Raw genomic sequence first — 16,544 nt, 5'->3', positions numbered from 1 at the left:
TCCCTAGAGCAGACAGAACTGGCAGGAGAAAGTAGAGGTGTCACTTTTACACTAACCAGGGGAGAAATTGACCCTGAACTTCTCAGCCTCCCTTTCTCCAGATATAAAACGGGTGGAAATAATCCTGGCTGGCCTCACCGGGACATTGAGCTGTTTCATTGAGTTTATGTTAATAAGGGTTTTTAAAGACAAAGAGTGGTAAAGCAGGGCTAAGTCTGAAGGGTGAGCAAAATAGACACAGCAGTTTAAGTGACATGGGGTGTGTGTGTGTGTGTGTGTGTGTGTGTAAACTGACATAGCTCCATTCAAATCAATAGATCAATAAGCAATCGATCTTCAGCTGATATAAATCCATCACATATATATATATACTAGGAATACACACACACACAAACTCATTAATGTTTAATAATACAGAAAAAGCGAGAGAGAGGTCATAAAAGATCACAGCGAGTACCAGGTTCATTATCCCACGCTATAATCAAAGGGCTGGCTGGGCTTTGCCCCCATCGAGCTGGAGTTCATTGCACTGCTTTTATAAAATCAAAATCCCGAGGCTGCATCTTTCTTGCTTCCTTCCACTGAGAAGGGATCTTGCTTTTTTTCCCGGGCAGCTCTGAGCTTAGGAGCTTTTAAGGGTTTCTAATCCTGGAAGGCAGTCTGACATCACCCCTGTTCTTGTCTGCTGATGTTTCGTACAAGCCTCACATTTCCTTAGTGTTTTTTCAGAGCCACCAATTACTGCAGCAATCTTATGTTTATGGGTGGTTTTTTTTTTCCTCCCCTGATGCCTTTCTGGCCCATATCCCACTGGGCTGCTTTCCCTTAGACATGCTTAGTGCCAAGGGTTAAGCTGGACCAGGCTGTTACCGGAAAAAAAAAAGTGAGAGAGAGGGAGGAGTTTTTTCCTAATTTTTTTCATTGACTTCAGCATCATGTGATCAGGAAGCCTGGCCTCTTTCCATTTCCCTTCCCGACTAAAGGGAAACATTGTGTAGCCATTGCTTCTACCACTGGTGGGATCACAGCATTACGTAGGAGGATAAAAATAACCAGCATATTTAAGGGCGGCTGTGGAATCCCAGCACACACAGAGTGAGCCTGGTCAGTCCCTAGCACAGCATCAGCTCCAGCGTTGCGCACACACCCCAGGCTAATGTGTTGTCTATGATGCAACTGTGAAGTGTCTCAGATGTGGCTAACAGCAGCAGTGAAGCAGTTAGACCCTGTGAGGGAGCTCAAGAATACAAGGGGAATATATTTGTCTATTTCTAGCAACACACTGATTCTAGCGAAACAGAGGAAAGGTATTTTCAAGAGGCCAGTGATAGTCCTATGCATTTTACAGACCTTTCCAGACAGCGGGCAGGGATAGGATCCACAGGCAGCTATATAGACAGTACAGCCACTGTAAATTTGATTAGTGGGGCTTTGTATTTAGCCTTGTCATGTTTAAGCCAATCCAGCATATTTTTGATCTGGATGATTGTAGGGGTCAGGGGTGAGGAACCGCAGTGAATTCTCAAGGATTAGAGGTTTGGAGATACATTTCCTGGGGTTTTAGCACCTTTTCTGCAAATCGCAGAATGTAGCCGAGTACAATATATTTCTTGTTTGGGAATCAAAAATCCAGCACCACAGGCTAGAGCTCCGAGTTACTGAACAGAGCCCCTTTTTTATTTTCTACCTTCTGGAGACTGTTCATTTTTGAAAGGCTCTGCAAAGCAGTGTTTTACAGGCCTGGGAATTTGTTGTGTTTTTGTTTTTGCTTTTGCTCTGCACCAGACCTGTAAACCAGTGGTTCAACTTGATTTTAAAAAACACTGGGTGGAACTGGAATGAGACTAATCTAGTGGATAGGGCATGAGGCTGGGTTCTGTTTCCTGCTCTTCCATTGACCTGGTGTGTGATTGTGGGCAAGTCACTTCACCTTCCTGTTACTCTTTGTCTTGTCTGTTCAGACTGAACTCTCTGGGGCAGGGACTGTCTCTTACTATGTGGCTGTCCGGGGCTGAGCACAGCCACACCTGTTTCAGTTAGGCCCTCTAGATGCTGCTGTAAATGTAAGAAGGAAAGCAAAAGAGTCCTGCCTTGAGAGACTCAGCCACAAGATGAAAGAGCTTTAGAGGGAGCTGTCTCCCTAATCTCCTATCCCTAGTGGGCCAGCAGTCATCCTCAGAGCCGGAATGGTTAGTGTTAGAGAGAGGGCCACAGTGAATATTTTGGACCTGGAGCCAGGGATGCTGGGACAATTTGTATAGTGGGGGTGCTGAGAGCCATTGAACCAAGCTGTAAACAAGTGGTCCCTAAACTTGTCATGGTCATGTCCCCCCTTCCCACTGTCTGCCATCCCCCCAGAGCCAGAAGTGGAGCCGCAGCTGGGGAGGAGTGGGGGACAGAGATGAGGGGAGCCGAGGCTGGGGCCACAGCTGGGGGTGGGTCTGGGGCCAGAAGAAGTTCCAGGGCCAGGGGCCAAGGCTGGGTGTGGGCCTGAGCAGAAACCACAGCTGAGCCGTGGTTGGAGGCTAAGGCTGGGGGCAGGGCTGGGGCTGGGAGCGAGGCTGTGGCTGAAGACGTGACCAGAGCAGAGCTGGGGGCGGAATTCCCTCCCCACCCCCAATGGGGACTGGCCCAGGCCCTGCTGCACCCCCAGAATGTCCCTTCATGCCCCCCCAGGAGAGTGTGCCTCACACTTTGGGGACCACTACTGTAAACCCTGTATATAATGGAAACCACACATCCCCCAGCACTTCTTTGCTTGGAGCTACTCTTCTGTAAATGTTGGGTGTTGAAATCACGTCCAGAATTTTGTTCCGCCCATGGATAGAAACTGAGGCCAGCTGCAAAGAACTGAACTGAATCTGCCCAAGGATTGAGAGTGTCTGGCTCCTCAGTTTTGGTTCAGAGTCATTCATCATTATTATGTGCTTGCTTTCAGCTATAGCTTTCCAATCTAAAGAAAAATGAGAGACAGGTAGGCTCAAATTTTTCAAGAAAGCTCCCACTTAGGCATCAAAATGAAGTCTGGATTTTCAAAAGTGCTCAGTATGTTGGGTGCAGAGCTCATCGGGAAATCTGGCTCTAACTGTGCGTGCTCCTGCTGAGCTTTTGAAAGTCTTGTCCTGAGGTCTTTTGGAAATCGGAACCATATTATATGTGTATATAGAAAAAGATAGAACGCCGTGTGCAAGTCATGGAGCTGTGATGAAAGGCTGAACTACTTGCTCAAGTAACCCCTACTGGGAAGCTGCTGCCCTGTTGAAGCCATGGCCGGTGCTACCATTTAGGCAGACTAGGCAGTTGCCTAGGGAGCCAGGATTTGGGGGCGCCAAAAAGCAGCACCCTCCAATTTTTTTAAGTGTTTGAGCAGCTGCTGCCCTGGGGGGAGAGGGAGTCTGAGCTGCCACCGGCAGCCGAGGGGTTCCCCTGAGTCAGCAGGCCACCGCCGGCAGCCTGGGGTTTCCCGGGGTCAGTGCGCCACCAGCAGCCCAGGGGTTCCACCGCGCAGTTGCTGCTTCGCTTCTCCCGCCTCCCAGGCTTGCGGCGCCAATCAGCTGTTTGGTGCCGCAAGCCTAGGAGGAGAATTAGAGCAGGACAGCATGCTCGGAGAGGACCCAGAGCAGAGGTGAGCTAGGGTGGGGAGGTACCGCAGGGCTCCCCCGGGGGCTGGGGGTGGGAAGCTGCCACGGGGGGCGGGGAGCTGCCATGGGGGGAGGCAACTCAGGGCAGAGGGGAGCTGCTGCAGGGCTGGGGGGGCGGCGCAAGGTGGAAGTTTCACCTAGGATGCGAAACTTCCTTGCACCAGCCCTGGTTGGAGTACGGGATTCACAATCTCAGCCACAATTTCTTAAAAGATACAAGACAATTCCTTGTTCCAGACAGGTCAGAACTATTGAAAGAATAGGCTTTAGTGCAATATGTCATCTTCCAGTTAAAAAAAGAGGTTCAGAGGCCTTCTCCTTAACTGTATCTACTATTTTGGGGTTACCTAGGGAAGTGGTGGAATCTCCATCCTTAGAGGTTTTTAAGGTCTTGGCAAAGCCCTGGCTGGGATGATTTAGTTGGTGTTGGTCCTGCTTTGAGCAGGGGGTTGCAGTAGATGACCTCCTGAGGTTTCTTCCCATCCTAATCTTCTACAATTTTATGATTTGGATAACTGTGAGCTTCAAGTGACCAGGGTTTGGATAACCAAGCTTTGTTCATATAAACAAAGGGAATCATTTAAAATTAAATTATTTAATTAAATAGTGCCCTTGTCAAGGCTGATTCCCCACTCTGGCACTTTGAGTGCAGAAGTGGGGCCTGCAAGGATTCTAAAAATTAATACTGGCCACTTTAGGCTTGTATTAAACTCCCAAGATTACAGCTATTCTCTGACCTTGGGTGGGTGGACGCTGCCACCACCCAAGTGCAGAACCCCTCTGAGAACTCAGGAAGGCGCACTTGGGATTCCCTTCCTGTGGAATTCCTCAAACCCTCTCACCCCGCCTTCTCCCCCGGGAAAGAGCTGAGAAAGGAAAAAAAAAAAAGGAAATCAGCTGTTGCCACCAGTTAATTAAACAACATGTGCACAAACCTCTTAAGACACAAAAATCCAATTCTGTTCTTAAAAAAGGTAAATTTTATTAATAAAAAGAAATACATCTGGGAATTTAGGCATTTACTAGATTTAAAAAAAAAAAAAGCAACAACAACAACTACAAGGATTAAGCACCCAGAATAGCTTTCTTGAGGTTCAGCTTAAAGGTTACAAGCAAAAGAAAAGCATCTGGGCTTAGCACAGAGGAATCCACAAGCCATAAATAAATAAAAGAAATAAACCTAATCAAGTCTTCCTAGATATTTCCTGATCTACTTCCATGTCTGAGGTTTAAATGAGTAGTTTCTAGGTATGATACTGATGATTTTTTTATACCCGGCCCAAGCTTCTTACAGCGTAGCTCTGCCCTGTCCGCCTCTCCCTGGGAGAACAACAGACAAACCAAAGGGGAGTCTTGTTTCCATTTTTAAAAGTCCTAGCCTTCCCATTGGCTCTTTTGGCCAGGTGCCCATTCATTTCCTTTTACCTACGCAGAGCAGTGAGACTTTTTAACCCTTTACAGGTAAAGCAATCAGACAATAGCTACTAAGAGGGATTTTATAGGTTCTGGCTGACCAGGTGTCCATAAAAGGGAGCTACCCCATCCCCTTAATTTATCACAGCCCTGGACATTGGGTCCAGTCACCCTGTCAAGCCCAGGTTGCAACCCAGAAGCAGACAAGTTTCACATGCTTTGGAGGTTCCGAACAGAAGTTTCACACAGCTCTAATTAGCACCAGATTTTTAAGGCTCGTAGCTAGTTATAATTGCTTGACAAAGCTGTTTCTTACTGACCATTTCGAACTGACACTTTTTTCACTTAGTTCTACAATCGCGCCTTTTTAAATAAGCAAAGCCTTAAGACACCTCCTGTGTCGCAAACTGATTTTGTGAGATTATAACTGATTTAAAATCTGCAAGACCACAGTGGTTTTCTTTTGTAGCACTGTAGTGTACCTGTTAGCTACGAAGGTGAGCCACCAACTAAAACTCCACTGTATGTTCCTCTCCATCCCTCCAAGCACTGGTCTCTTCCAGGAGCACAAATCTGCTGTAGGCTATAAGTACACATAGGATATGGTGGAATAACAGGGCCTCAGATCTAGATCTGCGGTTCACAGTTTAGCCCATTTCTAACATCTATATAGGACCATAGCAATTTTTTTTTAGAGAAGGAGTGTGGCCTGATAAATAGGTCTGGCTCAGGATACCTGTATTCTAATCCCTGCTCTGCAACTAACCTTTAATGTCGCCTTGGCCAAATCACTTCACCTTTTTGTTTCCCCTTATCCCATTTTTCTATCTTGTCTATTTAGACTGCAGACTCCTTGGGCAGGGTATGTTTCTCACTAAATATATGTTCAGCGCCTTGCACAGTGGGGAACCCCTAGTCTCCGCTGAAGCCTTGGAGTGGCTACTGTAATCATCATCATCATCATTAACTAGACCTGTGGTCACCCAATCCCGTGACGAGCACTAGATGCTTCAGAGTAAGGGGCAAGAAGCTCTGTAATGTACACTTCTGCAGTGGGGAAGGTCCGGTCTAGCCACAGGCACTTAGTGGCTGACAAGTCCTGAAGAATAAGGAATTGTGTCCCTATCTCATACTGTGATATCTTCTTTGATCCTTCATTCCCACCAAGTAGCCTGGCAGACCTGCCCATTCCGTTATTTATTATTTTTTATACTTTTCATATCTGTCCTTTTCCTCTGGTTCTCACTCACTCTTTCAAATGGCAGCTCATATAACCCAAGCGCCTCACCTCTTGTGAGCTAATGGAGCTGGAAGCTTTCTTCATGAAGGAGAAAACGGGAACAGATGAAAATGGAGGAAAGAAAGAGGAGAAATGTCGTCCTATGCATTGAAGGGTGGTTCCGACAGTTACCATACATAAAATAAAGGTACAAACAGTGGAGTAAATCCTCACTCACATGTGGTCATTACTCCACTGAATTCAGTGCAGCTAGGACAATTTACATCGCAAGAGGATCAGCCCCGGTATATGTTACATTCTAATTCAACAGAATGCTTTTAGTTTGCCCTGGGGAAAGCGTAGGTTTGCTCACGTCTGGGAATATCACTGCTGGAATGATGGACTGCTATATGTGGCAGTAAGTGGGGGGGCTGGGGAGAAAGGCATCGGCTAGGCCTCCTTATTTCCAGCAATGGTGGGAGGGATTCGGCTGTGTGGGAAACATGCTGCACTACTCCCTTTTTGGCAGCTTTTGATTGGACCCTGACCAGACATTTATTAAAACAGGCTCGTAAGTTGCGGTCTAGCTCTAGAACAATACAAAACTGATCAAATGTTAATGTCTTCAATGTGTTCCCACTGAGATTCCTGCCTGCCCCACACCCCCTCAGTTACTAGAGAAGAAGACACTGTGCAGGGGGCGGGGGACAGTTTGTGTTCCCAGCCTTGTCTGACTGATCTCCTGTCCCCTCCTGGAGTTTCTGAATTAGAACAAAGGATCCTGAGGACAGGAACTGGCATTGTTTCTTCATGCATTTTAACTCAGCGCAGCTTGGGCTTCCAAACAAACTCAACACTCTGACCCATTTAATAAAGACACAACTTGAGACAGAAGTGTAGGACTCCATGCGACACAGGATTGAATTTATGATGTCATTTTTTTAAAAAAAAATCAAATTGTTTTCCTGAGACTTGCTCTGCTGACTGAAGATTGCCAAGAGTTCAAAATACATTTTTGTCCATCAGAGATGTAGGTCAATCTATGTTTCTTTCTCTATAATTTCAGCATCTCTGGTGTGGGAGGAAATGGATTTGAATATGCAGGGAAGTAAGGAAGCATTGGCAGAGTCTATAAATGAGGCTTTAAAGTCACCTAGGAGATCTGGATGCACAACTCATTGAAATTAATGGGAATGGCACATCTAATAGCCCTTGGCAGCTCTCAACATTTTCAGCCTATGTTTTCATTGTTTGTTACAGTCATAGTTGTAGATCACTGTTTATAAAAGGACTGATCCTTCTCCCATTGAAGCCAACTGCAAAAAAACCACTGGCTTCAATAAAAACAGAATCCAACCCTAATTGTATAAGCACAATAATGTGTATGCACTGAACGTCTCTGACAATAGTTCTGTGATCAGTTATTTGGGAATCACTAAGCTAGGTATCATCCACTGCTCAAACCAAAGAAGGGTTCTGGTGAATTGCAAGACAGATGTGGTTCCAAAGAATTAATTAGGGCAAGATCCTGCAAATACTGAGCATGACATTTTCAGAAGTGCTCCTCATTGGCCTACCACTGACTTCACTGGCTGCAGAATTAGACCAAGGCTGAGCACCTTTGAAAATCTCTCCTTTAACTTTATACATGTGACTAGCCCCATTGCAATCAGAATGTTGTGTGAGCAAAGTTATAGCAGGTGTTTAAGCCTTTGCAGGACTGGGGCCTACATGATCTCAAATCAGTTTCCTTACTGAGAGTTTTGAAAACCTTGTTAGTCCCAAATGTTTCCTAGAGTCACTGACAACAATTAACTCTACAAAATAGTCCATCTGCCAGAGACTGAAGCTACACACACAGTGAGAACCATGTCAGTGCTTAGAACTACACAAGCGTCACAAACAAGGCACTGATCTTGTACTTCTTAACCAGGTGAAGTTCTCACTGAAATCAACAGGAGCAACTTGGTTCCCATGGACTTCAGAGGGAACTGTGGGTGCTTATGACTTTCCAGGATCAAGCCCTAAAACATTGTGTAGCAGTAATATTTGATTATAAGGGCTTGATCTTGCGTTTTCTTAGGGACATGAATGACTTTATCCAGGTGAATGTTATGGGACTGCTCACATGCATTAGTGTTTGCAGGATCCGGGCCTGTATTAGGATAGGTATCGGGCAGAAAAGCTGCCAGAAGTAAACGAAAACTATCAAAGACACGTTGTTCAGGAGAAATACTTTGATCCATTAGGTATCATGGCAATTATTCTCATATTTCAGAACTACATTTATGCTTGTTTGGGTGTTGTTATATGTTAAATACATCCTAATAGAACTATCTAGTTATTAGGGAGGCTGTTGTTATTTCATTCATTGCTATATTTTATTAGTATCAGCTAGTAATATAAGGACCAAATAAACAAAAGAAGAGGTTACTGAAACAGAGACTGAAATTCTGTAGGACTTGTTATCTAAGAAGGCAAAGCAATTTTAAAGCTAGCACCAGTGATGTTATTTTGCATTTTAAATCCTTATATGGCCTTGCAGGTCTGTCAGTTGGTAGAAAAACTCTCCTTTAAGATAACCAAGTAATGATAACCCGCTCCTCAGGAAGAAACATTGTTGGATGCTTTTGATCACTATTGTAGATCTTTACACGGCAGTTTCAGAAGTCCAGCCCAATGAGATAAGATTTCATGTTACAATTGTAGGGTCCAACTAAAAACACTGAGGCCTGGTCTACCCTTAAAAGTTCTAGCTATGTCAGTTAGGGCTGTGATTAAAAAATCGATTGATCAAAATTGATCAAACTGGCACATTTCATATTTGAAACATGGGTGATAGTAGGGGGCAGAGCTTTGATAATTCTCCATCAGCTGTAGGTCTTAACAAGCATTGTCTTCTCCCAACAAGCCAGATACAGTCTCTAGAGCAGATGATAGGGCAAAAGGCAACAACTGAGAGGGCTCATTGACTCAAGGCAAAAATGAGGAGATGGTATTACCCCTGGAAAGATACGCACATTGCCATTTCCAAAACAGACAAGTAAATAGCTAGCTGGGTGCCTGTTGCATACTAGTTAATAAAATTAAGTAGCTGAGTTCTGGGAGGAAACATTCAATGGCCATAATGTGATTTTTTTTCCTGCAGTAATGTTCAGTAGGAGTTGGATTTTGCAATGCCCAGGTATAAGACTCAATGGCACATTTGCTTGTACATACTCTTTCAGTGACGAGGAGACGTGAATAAAAACAGCAATCAAATACAAGCTGTTAGGGACTGCCCCCAGGTTGCCTGTAAAGGGCTCAGTTCCACCACCCAAAGAGTCACCTTGATCCTGCAAAGCCACACTGCAAGTTAAACACATACACTGTTTTGCGCAGGATCAGTGCTTTGCAGCTAAGTCATCCCCTGGCAACCATTATGCACTGTAAGTAGTTGCACTGAAGTCTATAGGACTAATCACAGTTTGTAAAATTAAGCATGTGCATTATTCTTTGCAGAGTGACAGAGGTGTAGAGGTGCAGGATGGTACAAGTGAGCCATTTATAGGGTGTTTCCTTATGCTCATGTTGTACTGCCGTGAGGATCTATGTCGTCCATCTCCACAGAACGAACACGTACCTGCAGTTTCGTTACCAAGAGTATGTCAACTCTGCATTCTGAGGGGTGATTGCATACTCACACTAGCTTTAAAACTAGCTAGCACAGCTAAAAAGAGCAGTGACAATGAAGCAACTGGCTTCACGGCTGGTTCTACAAACCCACTTGGAACACTGAATATGTATTTGTGTGGCTAGCCCACACTGAAGTCTATGTTGCCATATCTTCACTGCTAATTTTAGCCATGCTAGCTAGATTAGAGGCACCACAGATTAACCTGCTCAAACTGCTAGCACCCCTTCAATTGCAGTGTAGAGATACCTTAATTCTTAGACCAGAATATTGCTAAATCAAACTCCTACTTTTGCCAACAAAATACTTCCAGCCCTAACGAGGGCTTTCGTGTTGTCGGCAGGAGCGAACTCCTGCTGACAATGTGCTGTTCACACTGACGCTGTGGCAAAACTTCTGTCTTTCGTGCGGGGGTTAGCACCTCTGAATGACAAAAGTTTTGTCGCTCAGTTGCCAGTGTAGACATAGCCCTAGTGATCTCCCATGTGTTAGGTGGCTACACTGTGACACATTATTTACTGCTTTTACTTGCAGCCCTCAACGCTGCTTTGATGTTTCTACCAGCTACCAGGAAGACAGGAAAGGCAATGGCAGCATGGCCATCAAGTCACCCAACTAGGAGGCATCTGGTAAACTATTCAAATGCTCTGAGATCTGGTAATTGGAGCCCAGATTCTCTGTGGAATAGTTCACATAGTTCCAAGGCCACATCGGTTGCTCATGTTTCAACAGTTCAGCCAACCTCTAACTATTAAAGGTCAGGATGGGACCTATATTGGAGGCAGATTATCACATATCAGCCTATTGCAGGGTTCTTACACCTTCCTCTGAAGCATCTAGGGCTGGCAACTGTTGGAGACAAGATATTGGCCTGGACAGAGCTTGGGCCTGATCTAGTATGCCAATCCCTATGTCCCAGGTCCTTAAAGACATTTAGACTCCTAATTTCCATTGATTACCTTTGAGGATATAGGCTATGTCCCTATGCTCCCTCCATTGTTATCTTCCCTTCTCTTCTCTTCCTAACAAGAGCAGAGTTCAGTTTATTTCTCATGCCAGCATCCCAGAGCATATTTTTACTCATCTTTCCCCTCCCATCTGTAGAAGATCATTTTGTCTATTGTTTTCAGTTTGTGACATCACAATGTGCACTGCTACCAATTGTGATGTAACAGAAAGAGAACCAGGTCTTCCAAGAGGAAGATATGAGTTTGCTGAAAGAGAAGGTGAACTTTCAAGAAACCAAGGTGTGTTTCTCACTAGAATGTTCTGCTCTGAGATGTCAGCACATCAGTAATTAGAAGTTACATTATTTGATACATGTAGTCTCTTTCCCCATTTACGCATTGTCCACAAGACTATTGCAAAAAGAATAAATGGATTTTTTTCACCAAAATGATTCTTGGATTTCTTCGTGGATTAATTCCTGGGTTTGTTCGTGAGCAGTTTGTTACAAGGAGTCATAATTTCTACCATCTTCTGCTTCAGTCCTGCACTGAGCTTTGTGGGGATGTCAATGGGGTCCTGACAAAAGTTAGCCACACACAAGACTCAGCGTGGGATTCAGGACATGGTTCTATAAAGTCACACGATGTTGTTTCTGTTCTTGGACTCATTGATTTACGTAACTAAAAGACAATAGTGTGTATTTGAGTGTAAAATGCACAAATTGTCCATATTCGGGCTTCATATTTGCTCTTCATTAAAATCTTCTTGGGCTGGGTCCAGTGCCCTGTCAGACTACAGTCAGATTTTCTTTGACTTCCCTGACAGTTGAATGAGCCCCTAATAAGGATTATTTGCTAGGGCATCTGGGATAAGCAAACACACAAGTGCTAGAAACAGATTCAGGGTCAATTCATTTGAGAACAAATATTTGCAGAATATTTTGGAGGTATTTGTCCAGTTGTAGTTTTAACAACTACAAAACCAAGAAAAATCCAATGGTCAGACTGAAATATCCAGTGATCCTCAGCTGGTGTAAACAGACATATCTCCACTGACATGATTGGAGTGGCACGGATTTTCATCAGATGAGAATCTGCCCATCTCTGTCAATGATCCCACAATCTGCCCCAGAGTGTGATTATTGTGACTCAAAGCCCAGAGTGTGACTATTGTGTGTGCTACTGTAATTGGACATGAATTGAGGAGTTAAGAGCAAGGCATCAGAAAGTAAAGGCTGGAGCTTCATTCTCAAATATGAGTCTTTTTGTTATTTGTCACTTTTGACACAATCTGAACACATCTTGTCCAGTAAGCCTGGGATGGTTCTCCCATTGTTTTCATTTGAATTTTGTTCAGTTTTGTTCATAAAACAGAAGTGTGGCCAACTGCAGTGATTTTATCATGAGTCTAATGATATTTGCTGTTTTTCATCAAGCCCATGCTCCTGGAGTCCTGTGATTGCATGAGGCTCTCTGCTTTCAGTTTTTAAAATAGGAATTTTTTAGCCTTCATGGCTGCACAGAAAAGTTTGAAAACATGACCCCTAATGAGTGAGGAAGCAGAAGGCATATCAAAAAAACACAATATGTTTTTTTTAAACAAATCTGATTTCTAAGACAAGGTTATAATTTTGGGAGAGGCTGATTCATGATTTTTCAAAAGCTTGGGGTTGGCAATACTGAAACAGAAGGTGGGGCTGGGGGAGGAATTAGCCATGCAAGGCTATGTGACCTGGCCTGATAGCCTCTTCATAGATTCTTTGGAATTTTCACAATGTATTGGGCAAGTATTTTTTCAAGTCGTTTATAAAACTTTCATGACCATTACGGCTCATTTCGGTTTATTATGCACACATGCCTTAAATGCACGCCTAAAGTATACATTATTCATGTGCTAACTAAAAAAGCTCAGGGAGCATCATTACAGTCCATTTAAAATATATCTTCTTTTTTCTCAACTATTATGGTCTCCAGTGTAAATATGGGCTTTGACATTGAGTAAAGCATGCTAAAAATCCTTTGGGGATCAGTCCCAACATATGCTCAGTGGCCTTCAAACAATATGTAGCTCACCTCTGCTATGCTTAAAAAAATACTCAGAGGAACAAGACATAGTAAATTATTGAGTTCAAACCCCAAGTTATTGGGTTTAATGAAGGAGTAACTGGATGAAGGTCTATGGCCCATGTTCTGCAGGAGATCAGTCTAAATGGTGTAAGGGTCCCTTCTGGCATCAGAACCTATGACTCTGTAGTGCGGACGTACTGCTTCTCACATTTCACTCTTTAAATCAATGTAATTCGTAACACAGCCACACACAGCAAGGTAGATTTTCCAGAGTCCTGATCCAAAGCTTATTGAAGTCAATGGACGTGTTTCCATTGATTTCTACAAGCTTCTGATCAGGTTTCTATTTTCTATTTTTTTGTTCACTGCAGTTTTGAATCTCTCCCCCATCCCCACCCCTCCTCCCTCCTCCCAAAGATTTTTGGACACCATTTTGGTCATACTTTAAATTAAGGTTCTGTTTATAAAGGAACACAAAATCCTGGTTAAAAATCTCTCTAAGCTGAAGTACTGCACCTTTCTCATGTAGACAAAGCCTTGAGAGGCCAGATTCTGCCAACCACTCTCCTAGGGAGTTTACACCTTGCTCTGAGAGCCGTTCCATTAATTAATTTAAACTGGCCTTTCTTACAGCAAGGAGTTACTCAAATCATAGAACATCAAGGTTGGAAGGGACCTCAGGAGGTCATCTAGTCCAACCCCCTGCTCAAAGCAGGACCAATCCTCTGACAGATTTTTGCTGCAGATCCCTAAATAGCCCCCTCAAGGATTGAACTCACAACCCTGGGTTTAGCAGGCCAATGTGCAAACCACTGAGCTATCCCTCTCCTGATAGCACTTGATTCTTCCATCAAGTAAGGATGGCAGAATCTGGCGCTAAATGGATTGTGTTCTGGCTCAAATACATTTGACGATCTCAACTGCGCAGTATCACACAAGCTGGAGAAAGAACAGGAGGACTTGTGGCACCTTAGAGACTAACACATTTATTTCAGCACAAGTTTTTGAGGGCTAAAATCCACTTCATTGGATGCCGAGTGCTGGGCTATTTAGACCTACATAAGTTAAGCTAGCACGTGAACTCCTCTCAAAAACTAACTAGCAACCAATGTACTGGTATCAGGGTCGGCTCTAGGTTTTTTGCTGCCATAAGCGAAAAAAATTTTGGCTGCCCCCCATCCCAGCCCTCGGCTCCCCCGCATACCCGCCTGCTGCCCCAGCCCTGGGCTCTCCCCCGCCCACAGCCCCTGCCGCCCCAGGGCTGGGCTTCCCCCTTTCCCCCCTACCAGTGCCCTCCCCCCACTCTGCTGCCGCCCCAGCCCTGGGCTCTCCCCTTCCTCCCCACCAGTGCCCCCACACACACCTCCTGCGGCCCCAGACCTGGGCTCTCTTCCCCTCCCACCTGCACCCTCCTTCCGCCGCAGACCTGGGTCACTCGTAACTCGCTCCCAGGGCAGGTCATTCAGCAGGAATTTTGGATGTGCACAAAACACCGACAGGATTGGTTCCCACATGGTTACAGAGCTGCAGTAAAGTGGAACAATTTTCAGCTTGTGTGATTAGAGGATATCTGGATGCATATTATAAAACTGTCTTCCATAAATGAGGAAAAGTTGAGGTGTCCTTATTATTCTTTTGTTCCACTCTTTCTTTCTATGGGGAATTTGCCAATGCGATATCACTGTCTTCCTTTCAAACAAACAAAGGCAATGGCTGTTGCAAATTGTAATTCCAGTCCTAATAGCCACTGGGAAGCATTTCTTGCTCAGTTTTATCCTACTTTTTCTTCAGAAGGTTACAGTGGATCAGTATGTTTGATTTGGGAGAAATGAAGTAAGAGCTGCCCAAACTGAGCTTGAGCACTCCTGAATTTTGAGGTGTTCAAATCTGGAAGGCAGGTGCTGGGCTGTGTGTGTGGGAGAGGGGGGCTGTGGGCTCCGCAGGGGAGCATGGCAGCAGCATGTCTGGCGCTGCTTGGAGCCAGACACACTGGTCTGAGCGGCACAGTAAGGGGGCTGGGGGGTTGGAGAAGGGGTAGGAGGTTCGGAGGGGGGCAGTCAAGGGACAGGGAGCAGGGGGGGTTGGATGGGGAGGAGGTTCGGAGGGGGCAATCAGGGGACAGGCAGCAGTTGGATAGGCATGGGAGTCCCAGGGGTTAGTCAGGGGACAGGTAGGGAGTGGGATCCTGGGAGGAAGTTGGGGGGGTCTCAGGAGGGGGCAGTTGGGGACAAGGAGAAGGGAGGCTTAGATAGGGGGTGGGGTCCCAAGGGGCAGGGGTCCCAGGAGGGGGCAATCAGGGGACAAAGACCAGCGGTGCTCAGATAGGGAGTAGTGTCCTGGGGGGCAGTTAGGGGCAGGGGTCCCAGGAGGGGGCAAACAGGGGACAAGGACCAGCAGCGCTTAGATAGGGGGTGGGGTCCTGGGGGGCAGTTAGGGGCAGGGGTCCTGGGAGGGGGTGATCAGGGGACAGGGAGCATGGGGGTTGGATGGGTTGGGGTTTCTGTGGGGGGCAGTTGGAGGGAGTGGATGGTGGCAGGGTGGGGCTACCCTCCCTCCCCATGGAGTGTCCTGTTTTTTGAATGGTAAAACATGATCTCCCTCCCATTCACAGCCCTCACAGCAGGCTGCTGCATGAGGGTCCCCCTCCTTCCTTTCCAGTTAGTAGTGGCCACAGGAATGCTGGGAAATGTAGTTCTTTCCCTGCTCCAGGGCTGGTTCTATAGGCAGGGAGCTAACCAAGGAACTACAGCTCCCAGAGCCCCCTGTTGGTCCTCAGCTCCCATGCCGCCCCTGCAAATGGGCTGCCCCAAACAAGTGCTTGCTTTGCTGGTGCCTAGAGCTGCCCCTGACTGGTATCATGCTCATGCTGGGATCCGCTAAGTATCAACACAGAACAAGTCTTACATCTGGGTTCTAACTAAGCCCCTGAGAAGAGACCCCCCTCTCTTCTCAGGGGATCTAGAGCAGAAGTGCTGCAAGCACAATTTTAGCAAGAGCATCATGTATGATGGAGCCACTATAATGAAACAATGAGGCACAGTGAGCAGTGCGTTTCTGGACAATCATAAGGCACTTCTGATAGATGACTCTAAGCTGAAGAATGGGTTACTTTCGCCATCTGAACACTGCAGTAATTGATCTGGAATTTCGGCCTTTGTTGCCTTATTACCGTTCACTTACTGATGGATTGATTCAGACCGTGCCCCTCGAACACTTATTTGAGCATGCGAACAAAAACTTTAAACTGTCACTTCCAATGGCCAACAGCTAGCCACAAAAACCAGACTCCCTGATCTCATCACCCACGGCCACCAATAATAAAAACCCTCCAGGCCGCTAAAATGCTCAGTGGAACAGATGCATCTTGTTATGTATTGGATAAATAAAAATTAAGTAAACATTTTGGCTTGAGCATTTAGTGGGCCGTATAGACAACGATTGCACATCCTGGGTGGCCAACAACAAAACTCCAATTCTCTGATCCAGACTGTCCAAGGCAATTTTTATATGTGTGTTTATACATTAGTATGGCTTGGTAAGATGTTTCTTCCCCTCAGTGAGAAACAGAGATTCAGGGTTTGAGA

This window comes from Gopherus flavomarginatus, chromosome 3 (genome assembly GCF_025201925.1).
Source record: "Gopherus flavomarginatus isolate rGopFla2 chromosome 3, rGopFla2.mat.asm, whole genome shotgun sequence".
In the NCBI taxonomy this organism is placed as follows: Eukaryota; Metazoa; Chordata; order Testudines; family Testudinidae; genus Gopherus; species Gopherus flavomarginatus.
Note: the sequence above shows the minus strand (reverse complement) of the source record.